This window comes from Gymnodraco acuticeps, unplaced genomic scaffold (assembly GCF_902827175.1).
Source record: "Gymnodraco acuticeps unplaced genomic scaffold, fGymAcu1.1, whole genome shotgun sequence".
In the NCBI taxonomy this organism is placed as follows: Eukaryota; Metazoa; Chordata; class Actinopteri; order Perciformes; family Bathydraconidae; genus Gymnodraco; species Gymnodraco acuticeps.
The window spans coordinates 31,041-44,759 of NW_022990213.1; the positions used below are offsets into that span (position 1 = coordinate 31,041).

At 41.0% G+C, this 13,719-nt stretch overlaps 26 non-coding genes across 26 annotated transcripts; all 26 read right to left on the reverse strand.

Annotated features, from left to right (window-relative positions):
- Nucleotides 1-980: 980 nt before the first annotated feature.
- On the reverse strand, nt 981-1,052 carry trnag-ucc. The gene has a single exon. It is a non-coding gene; the product is annotated as a tRNA-Gly (tRNA).
- A 711-nt stretch (nt 1,053-1,763) lies between these two features.
- On the reverse strand, nt 1,764-1,835 carry trnag-ucc. The gene has a single exon. It is a non-coding gene; the product is annotated as a tRNA-Gly (tRNA).
- Nucleotides 1,836-1,996: 161 nt separating this feature from the next.
- Nucleotides 1,997-2,068, reverse strand: trnag-ucc. The gene has a single exon. It is a non-coding gene; the product is annotated as a tRNA-Gly (tRNA).
- A 196-nt stretch (nt 2,069-2,264) lies between these two features.
- Nucleotides 2,265-2,336, reverse strand: trnag-ucc. Its single transcript has one exon. It is a non-coding gene; the product is annotated as a tRNA-Gly (tRNA).
- A 1,037-nt stretch (nt 2,337-3,373) lies between these two features.
- Nucleotides 3,374-3,445, reverse strand: trnag-ucc. Its single transcript has one exon. It is a non-coding gene; the product is annotated as a tRNA-Gly (tRNA).
- A 564-nt stretch (nt 3,446-4,009) lies between these two features.
- On the reverse strand, nt 4,010-4,081 carry trnag-ucc. Its single transcript has one exon. It is a non-coding gene; the product is annotated as a tRNA-Gly (tRNA).
- Nucleotides 4,082-4,513: 432 nt separating this feature from the next.
- trnag-ucc lies at nt 4,514-4,585 on the reverse strand. The gene has a single exon. It is a non-coding gene; the product is annotated as a tRNA-Gly (tRNA).
- Nucleotides 4,586-4,793: 208 nt separating this feature from the next.
- Nucleotides 4,794-4,865, reverse strand: trnag-ucc. The gene has a single exon. It is a non-coding gene; the product is annotated as a tRNA-Gly (tRNA).
- A 708-nt stretch (nt 4,866-5,573) lies between these two features.
- Nucleotides 5,574-5,645, reverse strand: trnag-ucc. The gene has a single exon. It is a non-coding gene; the product is annotated as a tRNA-Gly (tRNA).
- Nucleotides 5,646-5,806: 161 nt separating this feature from the next.
- trnag-ucc lies at nt 5,807-5,878 on the reverse strand. The gene has a single exon. It is a non-coding gene; the product is annotated as a tRNA-Gly (tRNA).
- A 196-nt stretch (nt 5,879-6,074) lies between these two features.
- On the reverse strand, nt 6,075-6,146 carry trnag-ucc. Its single transcript has one exon. It is a non-coding gene; the product is annotated as a tRNA-Gly (tRNA).
- Nucleotides 6,147-7,182: 1,036 nt separating this feature from the next.
- Nucleotides 7,183-7,254, reverse strand: trnag-ucc. The gene has a single exon. It is a non-coding gene; the product is annotated as a tRNA-Gly (tRNA).
- A 161-nt stretch (nt 7,255-7,415) lies between these two features.
- On the reverse strand, nt 7,416-7,487 carry trnag-ucc. The gene has a single exon. It is a non-coding gene; the product is annotated as a tRNA-Gly (tRNA).
- A 431-nt stretch (nt 7,488-7,918) lies between these two features.
- On the reverse strand, nt 7,919-7,990 carry trnag-ucc. Its single transcript has one exon. It is a non-coding gene; the product is annotated as a tRNA-Gly (tRNA).
- Nucleotides 7,991-8,612: 622 nt separating this feature from the next.
- On the reverse strand, nt 8,613-8,684 carry trnag-ucc. The gene has a single exon. It is a non-coding gene; the product is annotated as a tRNA-Gly (tRNA).
- A 161-nt stretch (nt 8,685-8,845) lies between these two features.
- On the reverse strand, nt 8,846-8,917 carry trnag-ucc. The gene has a single exon. It is a non-coding gene; the product is annotated as a tRNA-Gly (tRNA).
- A 431-nt stretch (nt 8,918-9,348) lies between these two features.
- trnag-ucc lies at nt 9,349-9,420 on the reverse strand. Its single transcript has one exon. It is a non-coding gene; the product is annotated as a tRNA-Gly (tRNA).
- Nucleotides 9,421-10,042: 622 nt separating this feature from the next.
- trnag-ucc lies at nt 10,043-10,114 on the reverse strand. The gene has a single exon. It is a non-coding gene; the product is annotated as a tRNA-Gly (tRNA).
- A 162-nt stretch (nt 10,115-10,276) lies between these two features.
- trnag-ucc lies at nt 10,277-10,348 on the reverse strand. The gene has a single exon. It is a non-coding gene; the product is annotated as a tRNA-Gly (tRNA).
- A 196-nt stretch (nt 10,349-10,544) lies between these two features.
- trnag-ucc lies at nt 10,545-10,616 on the reverse strand. Its single transcript has one exon. It is a non-coding gene; the product is annotated as a tRNA-Gly (tRNA).
- A 1,036-nt stretch (nt 10,617-11,652) lies between these two features.
- trnag-ucc lies at nt 11,653-11,724 on the reverse strand. The gene has a single exon. It is a non-coding gene; the product is annotated as a tRNA-Gly (tRNA).
- Nucleotides 11,725-11,885: 161 nt separating this feature from the next.
- On the reverse strand, nt 11,886-11,957 carry trnag-ucc. Its single transcript has one exon. It is a non-coding gene; the product is annotated as a tRNA-Gly (tRNA).
- A 196-nt stretch (nt 11,958-12,153) lies between these two features.
- Nucleotides 12,154-12,225, reverse strand: trnag-ucc. Its single transcript has one exon. It is a non-coding gene; the product is annotated as a tRNA-Gly (tRNA).
- A 361-nt stretch (nt 12,226-12,586) lies between these two features.
- trnag-ucc lies at nt 12,587-12,658 on the reverse strand. Its single transcript has one exon. It is a non-coding gene; the product is annotated as a tRNA-Gly (tRNA).
- A 437-nt stretch (nt 12,659-13,095) lies between these two features.
- On the reverse strand, nt 13,096-13,167 carry trnastop-uca. Its single transcript has one exon. It is a non-coding gene; the product is annotated as a tRNA-Sec (tRNA).
- A 421-nt stretch (nt 13,168-13,588) lies between these two features.
- Nucleotides 13,589-13,660, reverse strand: trnag-ucc. The gene has a single exon. It is a non-coding gene; the product is annotated as a tRNA-Gly (tRNA).
- Nucleotides 13,661-13,719: the final 59 nt, after the last annotated feature.

Consider the following 13,719-nt stretch of genomic DNA (forward strand, 5'->3'; position numbering starts at 1 on the left):
TTGCATAGTTTCCAATTTCTCCGAAAGGTTTATGCCAAAAGCAATCCTGCATTTAAAATGAAGCATACTGCTGAATTGTTGGGAAAAAGATTTTGACGGTGTTCCCTTTTACAATTTGTAGCCAAAGACCCTAATTTGAACCATCATTCTGGCTTCTCATGCATCAACGTTCAGTATAGAAGAAACAACTGAGATGGCTGGGAATCGAACCCACGTCAACTGCTTGGAAGGCAGCTATGCTCACCACTATACCACCATCTCTACACAAAAAGTATTTTCATTTTTTCATTGCATATATGCCTATTTCTCCGACCGTTGATACTAAATTTACTAAAAGTCACCATTATACCACCATTGCTTCGGTTAAGAGGTTTTTTGCCGGTTGCATCAGACTGGATTCTCATGCATCAAAGTTCAGTATAGAAGTAACAACTGCGATGGCTGGGAATCAAACTCAGGTCAACTGCTTGGAAGGCAGCTATGCTCACCACTATACCACCATCACAAGCTTCTGCATTGCATTGTTGCCAATTTCAAAGGTGTATGCCAAAAGTAAACATGGATTTAAAATTTTGCATACTGCTGAATTGCTGGGAATGTGTATTTGCCGGTCTTCCCTATTACAATGTTTAGCCAAAGACCCTATTTTGAACCTTCATTCTGGCTTATCATGCATCAAAGTTCAGTATAGAAGAAACAACTGCGATGGCTGGGAATCGAACCCAGGTCAACTGCTTGGAAGATATTTATGCTCACCACTTTACCACCATCGCAAGACAAAAGCTTTTTCATTGCATAGTTTCCAATTTCTCCGAAAGGTTTATGCCAAAAGCAATCCTGCATTTAAAATGAAGCATACTGCTGAATTGTTGGGAAAAAGATTTTGATGGTGTACCCTTTTACAATTTTTAGCCAAAGACCCTAATTTGAACCATCATTCTGGCTTCTCATGCATCAACGTTCAGTATAGAAGAAACAACTGCGATGGCTGGGAATCGAACCCAGGTCAACTGCTTGGAAGGCAGCTATGCTCACCACTATACCACCATCGCTACACAAAAAGTATTTTCATTGCATAGTTGCCTATTTCTCCGACCGTTGATACTAAATGTACTAAAAGTCACCACTGTACCACCATTGCTTTGGTTAAGAGGTTTTTTGCCGGTTTCATCAGACTGGATTCTCATGCATCAAAGTTCAGTATAGAAGTAACACTGCGATGGCTGGGAATCGAACCCAGGTCAACTGCTTGGAAGGCAGCTATGCTCATCACTATACCACCATCACAAGCTACTGCATTGCATTGTTGCCAATTTCAAAGGTTTATGCCATAAGTAAACATGGATTTAAAATTATGCATACTGCTGAATTGCTGGGAATGTGTATTTGCCGGTCTTCCCTATTACAATGTTTAGCCAAAGACCCTATTTTGAACCATCATTCTGGCTTCTCATGCATCAAAGTTTAGTATAGAAGAAACAACTGCGATGGATGGGAATCGAACCCAGGTCAACTGTTTGGAAGGCAGCTATGCTCACCACTATACCACCATCGCTACACAAAAATACTTTTCATTGCATAGTTTCCAATTTCTCCGAAAGGTTTATGCCAAAAGCAATCCTGCATTTAAAATGAAGCATAATGCTGAGTTGTTGGGAAAAAGATTTTGACGGTGTTCCCTTTTACAATTTTTAGCCAAAGACCCTAATTTGAACCATCATTCTGGCTTCTCATGCATCAAAGTTCAGTATAGAAGAAACAACTGCGATGGCTGGGAATCGAACCCAGGTCAACTGCTTGGAAGGCAGCTATGCTCACCACTATACCACCATCGCTACACAAGGCTTTTCATTGCATAGTTGCATATTTCTCCGACCGTTGATGCTAAATGTACTTAAAGTCACCACTATACCACCATTGCTTTGGTTAAGAGGTTTTTCTCCGGTTTCATCAGACTGGATTCTCATGCATCAAAGTTCAGTATAGAAGTAACAACTGCGATGGCTGGGAATCGAACCCAGGTCAACTGCTTGGAAGGCAGCTATGCTCACCACTATACCACCATCACAAGCTTCTACATTGCATTGTTGCCAATTTCAAAGGTTTATGCCAAAAGTAAACATAGATTTAAAATTATGCATACTGCTGAATTGATGGAAATGTGTATTTGCCGGTCTTCCCTATTACAATGTTTAGCCAAAGAACCTATTTTGAACCATCATTCTGCCTTATCATGCATCAAAGCTCAGTATAGAAGAAACAACTGCGATGGCTGGGAATCGAACCCAGGTCAACTGCTTGGAAGGCAGCTATGCTCACCACTATACCACCATCGCTACACAAAAAGTATTTCCATTGCATAGTTGCCTTTTTTCCGACCGCTGCTACTAAATTTACTAAAAGTCACCACAATACCACCATTCCTTTGGTTAAGAGGTTTTTGTCCGGTTTCATCAGACTGGATTCTCATGCACTTCACTGGCTTTTTCATTGCATAGTTTCCAATTTCTCCGAAAGGTTTATGCCAAAAGTAATCCTGCATTTAAAATGATGCATACTGCTGAATTGGTTTGACATGTTTTTTGACGGTCTTCCCTATTATCATTCTTAGCCAAAGACCCTAATGTGGACATTCTGACTGACTTCTCATGCATCAAAGTTCAGTATAGCAGAAATACCTGTGATGGCTGGGAATCGAACCCAGATCAGCTGCTTGGAGGGCAGCTATGCCCACCACTATACCACCATCGCTACACAAAAGCTTTTTCATTGCATAGTTTCCAATTTCTCCGAAATGTTTATGACAAAAGTTATCCTGCATTTAAAATGATGCATACTGCTGAATTGTTGGGAATGTGTATTTGCCGGTCTTCCCTATTACAATGTTTAGCCAAAGACCCAAATTTGAACCATCTCATGCATCAAAGTTCAGTATAGAAGAAACAACTGCGATGGCTGGGAATCGAACACAGGTCAACTGTTTGGAAGGCAGCTATGCTCACCACTATACCACCATTGCTTTGGTTAAGAGGTTTTTTGCCGGTTTCATCAGACTGGATTCTCATGCATCAAAGTTCAGTATAGCAGAAATACCTGTGATGGCTGGGAATCGAACCCAGATCAGCTGCTTGGAAGGCAGCTATGCTCACCACTATACCACTATCACTAGACAAAAGCTTTTTCATTGCATAGCTTCCAATTTTTCGGAAAAGTTTATGACAAAAGTAATCCTGCATTTAAAATGAAGCATACTGCTGAATTGTTGGGAAAAAGATTTTAACGGTGTTCCCTTTTACAATTTTTAGCCAACGACCCTAATTTGAACCATCATTCTGGCTTCTCATGCATCAAAGTTCAGTATAGAAGAAACAACTGCGATGGCTGGGAATCGAACCCAGGTCAACTGCTTGGAAGGCAGCTATGCTCACCACTATACCACCATCGCTACACAAAAAGCATTTTCATTGCATAGTTGCCTATTTCTCCGACCGTTGATACTAAATTTACTAAAAGTCACCACTATACCACGAATCGAACCCAGGTCAACTGCTTGGAAGGCAGCTATGCTCACCATTATACCGCCATAGCTACACAAAAGTATTTTCATTGCATAGTTGCCTATTTCTCGGACCATTGATACTAAATGTACTACTATACCACCATTGCTTTGGTTAAGAGGTTTTTGTCTGGTTTCATCAGACTGGATTATAATGCATTACAGTTCAGTATAGAAGTAACAACTGCGATGGCTGGGAATCGAACCCAGGTCAACTGAATGGAAGGCAGCTATGCTCACCACTATACCACCATCACAAGCTTCTGCATTGCATTGTTGCCAATTTCAAAGGTTTATGCCAAAAGTAAACATGGATTTAAAATTATGCATACCGCTGAATTGCTGGGAATGTGTATTTGCCGGTCTTCCCTATTACAATGTTTAGCCAAATAACCTATTTTGAACCTTCATTCTGGCTTATCATGCATCAAAGCTCAGTATAGAAGAAACAACTGCGATGGCTGGGAATCGAACCCAGGTCAACTGCTTGGAAGGCAGCTATGCTCACCACTATACCACCATCGCTACACAAAAATAATTTTCATTGCATAGTTGCCTATTTCTCCGACCGTTGATACTAAATGTACTAAAAGTCACCACTATACCACCATTGCTTTGGTTAAGAGGTTTTTTGCCGGTTTCATCAGACTGGATTATCATGCATCAAAGTTCAGTATAGAAGTAACAACTGCGATGGCTGGGAATCAAACCCAGGTCAACTGCTTGGAAGGCAGCTATGCTCATCACTATACCACCATCACAAGCTACTGCATTGCATTGTTGCCAATTTCAAAGGTTTATGCCAAAAGTAAACATGGATTTAAAATTATGCATACTGCTGAATTGCTGGGAATGTGTATTTGCCGGTCTTCCTTATTACAATGTTTAGCCAAAGACCCTAATTTGAACCATCATTCTGGCTTCTCATGCATCAAAGTTTAGTATAGAAGAAACAACTGCGATGGCTGGGAATCGAACCCAGGTCAACTGCTTGGAAGGCAGCTATGCTCACCACTAAACCACCATCGCTACACAAAAATACTTTTCATTGCATAGTTTCCAATTTCTCCGAAAGGTTTATGCCAAAAGCAATCCTGCATTTAAAATGAAGCATACTGCTGAATTGTTAGGAAAAAGATTTTGACGGTGTTCCCTTTTACAATTTTTAGCCAAAGACCCTAATTTGAACCATCATTCTGGCTTCTCATGCATCAACGTTCAGTATAGAAGAAACAACTGCGATGGCTGGGAATCGAACCCAGGTCAACTGCTTGGAAGGCAGCTATGCTGACCACTATACCACCATCACAAACTTCTGCATTGCATTGTTGCCAATTTCAAAGGTTTATGCCAAAAGTAAACATGGATTTAAAATTATGCATACTGCTGAATTGCTGGGAATGTGTATTTGCCGGTCTTCCCTATTAAAATGTTTAGCCAAAGACCCTATTTTGAACCTTCATTCTGGCTTATCATGCATCAAAGCTCAGTATAGAAGAAACAACTGCGATGGCTGGGACTCGAAGCCAGGTCAACTGCTTGGAAGGCAACTATGCTCACCACTATACCACCACCACTACACAAAAAGTATTTTCATTTTTTCATTGCATATATGCCTATTTCTCCGACCGTTGATACTACATTTACTAAAGGTCACCACTATACCACCATTGCTTCGGTTAAGAGGTTTTTTGCCGGTTTCATCAGACTGGATTCTCATGCATCAAAGTTCAGTATAGAAGTAACAACTGCGATGGCTGGGAATCGAACTCAGGTCAACTGCTTGGAAGGCAGCTATGCTCACCACTATACCACCATCACAAGCTTCTGCATTGCATTGTTGCCAATTTCAAAGGTTTATGCCAAAAGTAAACATGGATTTAAAATTATGCATACTGCTGAATTGCTGGGAATGTGTATTTGCCGGTCTTCCCTATTACAATGTTTAGCCAAAGACCCTAATTTGAACCATCATTCTGGCTTATCATGCATCAAAGTTCAGTATAGAAGAAACAACTGCGATGGCTGGGAATCGAACCCAGGTCAACTGCTTGGAAGGCAGCTATGCTCACCACTATACCACCATCGCTACACAAGGCTTTTCATTGCATAGTTGCATATTTCTCCGACCGTTGATGCTAAATGTACTTAAAGTCACCACTATACCACCATTGCTTTGGTTAAGAGGTTTTTCTCCGGTTTCATCAGACTGGATTCTCATGCATCAAAGTTCAGTATAGAAGTAACAACTGCGATGGCTGGGAATCGAACCCAGGTCAACTGCTTGGAAGGCAGCTATGCTCACCACTATACCACCATCACAAGCTTCTACATTGCATTGTTGCCAATTTCAAAGGTTTATGCCAAAAGTAAACATAGATTTAAAATTATGCATACTGCTGAATTGATGGAAATGTGTATTTGCCGGTCTTCCCTATTACAATGTTTAGCCAAAGAACCTATTTTGAACCATCATTCTGCCTTATCATGCATCAAAGCTCAGTATAGAAGAAACAACTGCGATGGCTGGGAATCGAACCCAGGTCAACTGCTTGGAAGGCAGCTATGCTCACCACTATACCACCATCGCTACACAAAAAGTATTTCCATTGCATAGTTGCCTTTTTTCCGACCGCTGCTACTAAATTTACTAAAAGTCACCACAATACCACCATTCCTTTGGTTAAGAGGTTTTTGTCCGGTTTCATCAGACTGGATTCTCATGCACTTCACTGGCTTTTTCATTGCATAGTTTCCAATTTCTCCGAAAGGTTTATGCCAAAAGTAATCCTGCATTTAAAATGATGCATACTGCTGAATTGGTTTGACATGTTTTTTGACGGTCTTCCCTATTATCATTCTTAGCCAAAGACCCTAATGTGGACATTCTGACTGACTTCTCATGCATCAAAGTTCAGTATAGCAGAAATACCTGTGATGGCTGGGAATCGAACCCAGAACAGCTGCTTGGAGGGCAGCTATGCCCACCACTATACCACCATCGCCACACAAAAGCTTTTTCATTGCATAGTTTCCAATTTCTCCGAAAGGTTTATGACAAAAGTTATCCTGCATTTAAAATGATGCATACTGCTGAATTGTTGGGAATGTGTATTTGCCGGTCTTCCCTATTACAATGTTTAGCCAAAGACCCTAATTTGAACCATCTCATGCATCAAAGTTCAGTATAGAAGAAACAACTGCGATGGCTGGGAATCGAACACAGGTCAACTGCTTGGAAGGCAGCTATGCTCACCACTATACCACCATTGCTTTGGTTAAGAGGTTTTTTGCCGGTTTCATCAGACTGGATTCTCATGCATCAAAGTTCAGTATAGAAGTAACACTGCGATGGCTGGGAATCGAACCCAGGTCAACTGAATGGAAGGCAGCTATGCTCACCACTATACCACTATCACTAGACAAAAGCTTCTTCATTGCATAGCTTCCAATTTTTCGGAAAGGTTTATGACAAAAGTAATCCTGCATTTAAAATGAAACATACTGCTGAATTTTTGGGAAAAAGATTTTAACGGTGTTCCCTTTTACAATTTTTACCCAACGACCCTAATTTGAACCATCATTCTGGCTTCTCATGCATCAAAGTTCAGTATAGAAGAAACAACTGCGATGGCTGGGAATCGAACCCAGGTCAACTGCTTGGAAGGCTGCTATGCTCACCACTATACCACCATCGCTACACAAGGCTTTTCATTGCATAGTTGCATATTTCTCCGACCGTTGATGCTAAATGTACTTAAAGTCACCACTATACCACCATTGCTTTGGTTAAGAGGTTTTTGTCCGGTTTCATCAGACTGGATTCTCATGCATCAAAGTTCAGTATAGAAGTAACAACTGCGATGGCTGGGAATCGAACCCAGGTCAACTGCTTGGAAGGCAGCTATGCTCACCACTATACCACCATCACAAGCTTCTACATTGCATTCTTGCCAATTTCAAAGGTTTATGCCAAAAGTAAACATAGATTTAAAATTATGCATACTGCTGAATTGATGGAAATGTGTATTTGCCGGTCTTCCCTATTACAATGTTTAGCCAAAGAACCTATTTTGAACCATCATTCTGCCTTATCATGCATCAAAGCTCAGTATAGAAGAAACAACTGCGATGGCTGGGAATCGAACACAGGTCAACTGAATGGAAGGCAGCTATGCTCACCACTACACCACCATCGCTACACAATAGTATTTCCATTGCATAGTTGCCTATTTCTCCGACCGTTGATACTAAATTTACTAAAAGTCACCACTTTACCACCATTGCTTTGGTTAAGAGGTTTTTTGCCGGTTTCATCAGACTGGATTCTCATGCATCAAAGTTCAGTATAGAAGTAACAACTGCAATGGCTGGGAATCGAACCCAGGTCAACTGCTTGGAAGGCAGCTATGCTCACCACTATACCACCATTGCTTTGGTTAAGAGGTTTTTTGCCGGTTTCATCAGACTGGATTCTCATGCATCAAAGTTCAGTATAGAAGTAACACTGCGATGGCTGGGAATCGAACCCAGGTCAACTGCTTGGAAGGCAGCTATGCTCATCACTATACCACCATCACAAGCTACTGCATTGCATTGTTGCCAATTTCAAAGGTTTATGCCATAAGTAAACATGGATTTAAAATTATGCATACTGCTGAATTGCTGGGAATGTGTATTTGCCGGTCTTCCCTATTACAATGTTTAGCCAAAGACCCTATTTTGAACCATCATTCTGGCTTCTCATGCATCAAAGTTTAGTATAGAAGAAACAACTGCGATGGATGGGAATCGAACCCAGATCAACTGTTTGGAAGGCAGCTATGCTCACCACTATACCACCATCGCTACACAAAAATACTTTTCATTGCATAGTTTCCAATTTCTCCGAAAGGTTTATGCCAAAAGCAATCCTGCATTTAAAATGAAGCATACTGCTGAGTTGTTGGGAAAAAGATTTTGACGGTGTTCCCTTTTACAATTTTTAGCCAAAGACCCTAATTTGAACCATCATTCTGGCTTCTCATGCATCAAAGTTCAGTATAGAAGAAACAACTGCGATGGCTGGGAATCGAACCCAGGTCAACTGCTTGGAAGGCAGCTATGCTCACCACTATACCACCATCGCTACACAAGGCTTTTCATTGCATAGTTGCATATTTCTCCGACCGTTGATGCTAAATGTACTTAAAGTCACCACTATACCACCATTGCTTTGGTTAAGAGGTTTTTCTCCGGTTTCATCAGACTGGATTCTCATGCATCAAAGTTCAGTATAGAAGTAACAACTGCGATGGCTGGGAATCGAACCCAGGTCAACTGCTTGGAAGGCAGCTATGCTCACCACTATACCACCATCACAAGCTTCTACATTGCATTGTTGCCAATTTCAAAGGTTTATGCCAAAAGTAAACATAGATTTAAAATTATGCATACTGCTGAATTGATGGAAATGTGTATTTGCCGGTCTTCCCTATTACAATGTTTAGCCAAAGACCCTATTTTGAACCATCATTCTGGCTTCTCATGCATCAAAGTTTAGTATAGAAGAAACAACTGCGATGGATGGGAATCAAACCCAGATCAACTGTTTGGAAGGCAGCTATGCTCACCACTACACCACCATCGCTACACAATAGTATTTCCATTGCATAGTTGCCTATTTCTCCGACCGTTGATACTAAATTTACTAAAAGTCACCACTTTACCACCATTGCTTTGGTTAAGAGGTTTTTTGCCGGTTTCATCAGACTGGATTCTCATGCATCAAAGTTCAGTATAGAAGTAACAACTGCAATGGCTGGGAATCGAACCCAGGTCAACTGCTTGGAAGGCAGCTATGCTCACCACTATACCACCATTGCTTTGGTTAAGAGGTTTTTTGCCGGTTTCATCAGACTGGATTCTCATGCATCAAAGTTCAGTATAGAAGTAACACTGCGATGGCTGGGAATCGAACCCAGGTCAACTGCTTGGAAGGCAGCTATGCTCATCACTATACCACCATCACAAGCTACTGCATTGCATTGTTGCCAATTTCAAAGGTTTATGCCATAAGTAAACATGGATTTAAAATTATGCATACTGCTGAATTGCTGGGAATGTGTATTTGCCGGTCTTCCCTATTACAATGTTTAGCCAAAGACCCTATTTTGAAACATCATTCTGGCTTCTCATGCATCAAAGTTTAGTATAGAAGAAACAACTGCGATGGATGGGAATCGAACCCAGATCAACTGTTTGGAAGGCAGCTATGCTCACCACTATACCACCATCGCTACACAAAAATACTTTTCATTGCATAGTTTCCAATTTCTCCGAAAGGTTTATGCCAAAAGCAATCCTGCATTTAAAATGAAGCATACTGCTGAGTTGTTGGGAAAAAGATTTTGACGGTGTTCCCTTTTACAATTTTTAGCCAAAGACCCTAATTTGAACCATCATTCTGGCTTCTCATGCATCAAAGTTCAATATAGAAGAAACAACTGCGATGGCTGGGAATCGAACCCAGGTCAACTGCTTGGAAGGCAGCTATGCTCACCACTATACCACCATCGCTACACAAGGCTTTTCATTGCATAGTTGCATATTTTCTCCGACCGTTGATGCTAAATGTACTTAAAGTCACCACTATACCACCATTGCTTTGGTTAAGAGGTTTTTCTCCGGTTTCATCAGACTGGATTCTCATGCATCAAAGTTCAGTATAGAAGTAACAACTGCGATGGCTGGGAATCGAACCCAGGTCAACTGCTTGGAAGGCAGCTATGCTCACCACTATACCACCATCACAAGCTTCTACATTGCATTGTTGCCAATTTCAAAGGTTTATGCCAAAAGTAAACATAGATTTAAAATTATGCATACTGCTGAATTGATGGAAATGTGTATTTGCCGGTCTTCCCTATTACAATGTTTAGCCAAAGAACCTATTTTGAACCATCATTCTGCCTTATCATGCATCAAAGCTCAGTATAGAAGAAACAACTGCGATGGCTGGGAATCGAACCCAGGTCAACTGCTTGGAAGGCAGCTATGCTCACCACTATACCACCATCGCTACACAAAAAGTATTTCCATTGCATAGTTGCCTTTTTTCCGACCGCTGCTACTAAATTTACTAAAAGTCACCACAATACCACCATTCCTTTGGTTAAGAGGTTTTTGTCCGGTTTCATCAGACTGGATTCTCATGCACTTCACTGGCTTTTTCATTGCATAGTTTCCAATTTCTCCGAAAGGTTTATGCCAAAAGTAATCCTGCATTTAAAATGATGCATACTGCTGAATTGGTTTGACATGTTTTTTGACGGTCTTCCCTATTATCATTCTTAGCCAAAGACCCTAATGTGGACATTCTGACTGACTTCTCATGCATCAAAGTTCAGTATAGCAGAAATACCTGTGATGGCTGGGAATCGAACCCAGAACAGCTGCTTGGAGGGCAGCTATGCCCACCACTATACCACCATCGCCACACAAAAGCTTTTTCATTGCATAGTTTCCAATTTCTCCGAAAGGTTTATGACAAAAGTTATCCTGCATTTAAAATGATGCATACTGCTGAATTGTTGGGAATGTGTATTTGCCGGTCTTCCCTATTACAATGTTTAGCCAAAGACCCTAATTTGAACCATCTCATGCATCAAAGTTCAGTATAGAAGAAACAACTGCGATGGCTGGGAATCGAACACAGGTCAACTGCTTGGAAGGCAGCTATGCTCACCACTATACCACCATTGCTTTGGTTAAGAGGTTTTTTGCCGGTTTCATCAGACTGGATTCTCATGCATCAAAGTTCAGTATAGAAGTAACACTGCGATGGCTGGGAATCGAACCCAGGTCAACTGAATGGAAGGCAGCTATGCTCACCACTATACCACTATCACTAGACAAAAGCTTTTTCATTGCATAGCTTCCAATTTTTCGGAAAGGTTTATGACAAAAGTAATCCTGCATTTAAAATGAAACATACTGCTGAATTTTTGGGAAAAAGATTTTAACGGTGTTCCCTTTTACAATTTTTACCCAACGACCCTAATTTGAACCATCATTCTGGCTTCTCATGCATCAAAGTTCAGTATAGAAGAAACAACTGCGATGGCTGGGAATCGAACCCAGGTCAACTGCTTGGAAGGCTGCTATGCTCACCACTATACCACCATCGCTACACAAGGCTTTTCATTGCATAGTTGCATATTTCTCCGACCGTTGATGCTAAATGTACTTAAAGTCACCACTATACCACCATTGCTTTGGTTAAGAGGTTTTTGTCCGGTTTCATCAGACTGGATTCTCATGCATCAAAGTTCAGTATAGAAGTAACAACTGCGATGGCTGGGAATCGAACCCAGGTCAACTGCTTGGAAGGCAGCTATGCTCACCACTATACCACCATCACAAGCTTCTACATTGCATTGTTGCCAATTTCAAAGGTTTATGCCAAAAGTAAACATAGATTTAAAATTATGCATACTGCTGAATTGATGGAAATGTGTATTTGCCGGTCTTCCCTATTACAATGTTTAGCCAAAGAACCTATTTTGAACCATCATTCTGCCTTATCATGCATCAAAGCTCAGTATAGAAGTAACAACTGCGATGGCTGGGAATCGAACCCAGGTCAACTGCTTGGAAGGCAGCTATGCTCACCACTATACCACCATTGCTTTGGTTAAGAGGTTTTTTGCCGGTTTCATCAGACTGGATTCTCATGCATCAAAGTTCAGTATAGAAGTAACACTGCGATGGCTGGGAATCGAACCCAGGTCAACTGAATGGAAGGCAGCTATGCTCACCACTATACCACTATACCACTATCACTAGACACAAGCTTTTTCATTGCATAGCTTCCAATTTTTCGGAAAGGTTTATGACAAAAGTAATCCTGCATTTAAAATGAAGCATACTGCTGAATTGTTGGGAAAAAGATTTTAACGGTGTTCCCTTTTACAATTTTTAGCCAACGACCCTAATTTGAACCATCATTCTGGCTTCTCATGCATCAAAGTTCAGTATAGAAGAAACAACTGCGATGGCTGGGAATCGAACCCAGGTCAACTGCTTGGAAGGCAGCTATGCTCACCACTATACCACCATCGCTACACAAAAAGCATTTTCATTGCATAGTTGCCTATTTCTCCGACCGTTGATACTAAATTTACTAAAAGTCACCACTATACCACCATTGCTTTAGAGGTTTTTTGCCGGTTTCATCAGACTGGATTCTCATGCATCAAAGTTCAGTATAGAAGTAACAACTGCGATGGCTGGGAATCAAACCCAGGTCAACTGCTTGGAAGGCAGCTATGCTCACCACTATACCACCATCACAAGCTTCTGCATTGCATTGTTTCAAAATTGTTTCAATTTCAAAGGTTTATGCCAAAAGTAAACATGGATTTAAAATTATGAATACTGCTGAATTGCTGGGAATGTGTATTTGCCGGTCTTCCTTATTACAATGTTTAGCCAAACACCCTATTTTGAACCATCATTCTGGCTTCTCATGCATCAAAGTTTAGTATAGAAGAAACAACTGCGATGGCTGGGAATCGAACCCAGGTCAACTGCTTTGAAGGCAGCTATTCTCACCACTATACCGCCATAGCTACACAAAAGTATTTTCATTGCATAGTTGCCTATTTCTCGGACCATTGATACTAAATGTACTACTATACCACCATTGCTTTGGTTAAGAGGTTTTTGTCTGGTTTCATCAGACTGGATTATAATGCATTACAGTTCAGTATAGAAGTAACAACTGCGATGGCTGGGAATCGAACCCAGGTCAACTGAATGGAAGGCAGCTATGCTCACCACTATACCACCATCACAAGCTTCTGCATTGCATTGTTGCCAATTTCAAAGGTTTATGCCAAAAGTAAACATGGATTTAAAATTATGCATACCGCTGAATTGCTGGGAATGTGTATTTGCCGGTCTTCCCTATTACAATGTTTAGCCAAAGAACCTATTTTGAACCTTCATTCTGGCTTATCATGCATCAAAGCTCAGTATAGAAGAAACAACTGCGATGGCTGGGAATCGAACCCAGGTCAACTGCTTGGAAGGCAGCTATGCTCACCACTATACCACCATCGCTACACAAAAATAATTTTCATTGCATAGTTGCCTATTTCTCCGACCGTTGATACTAAATG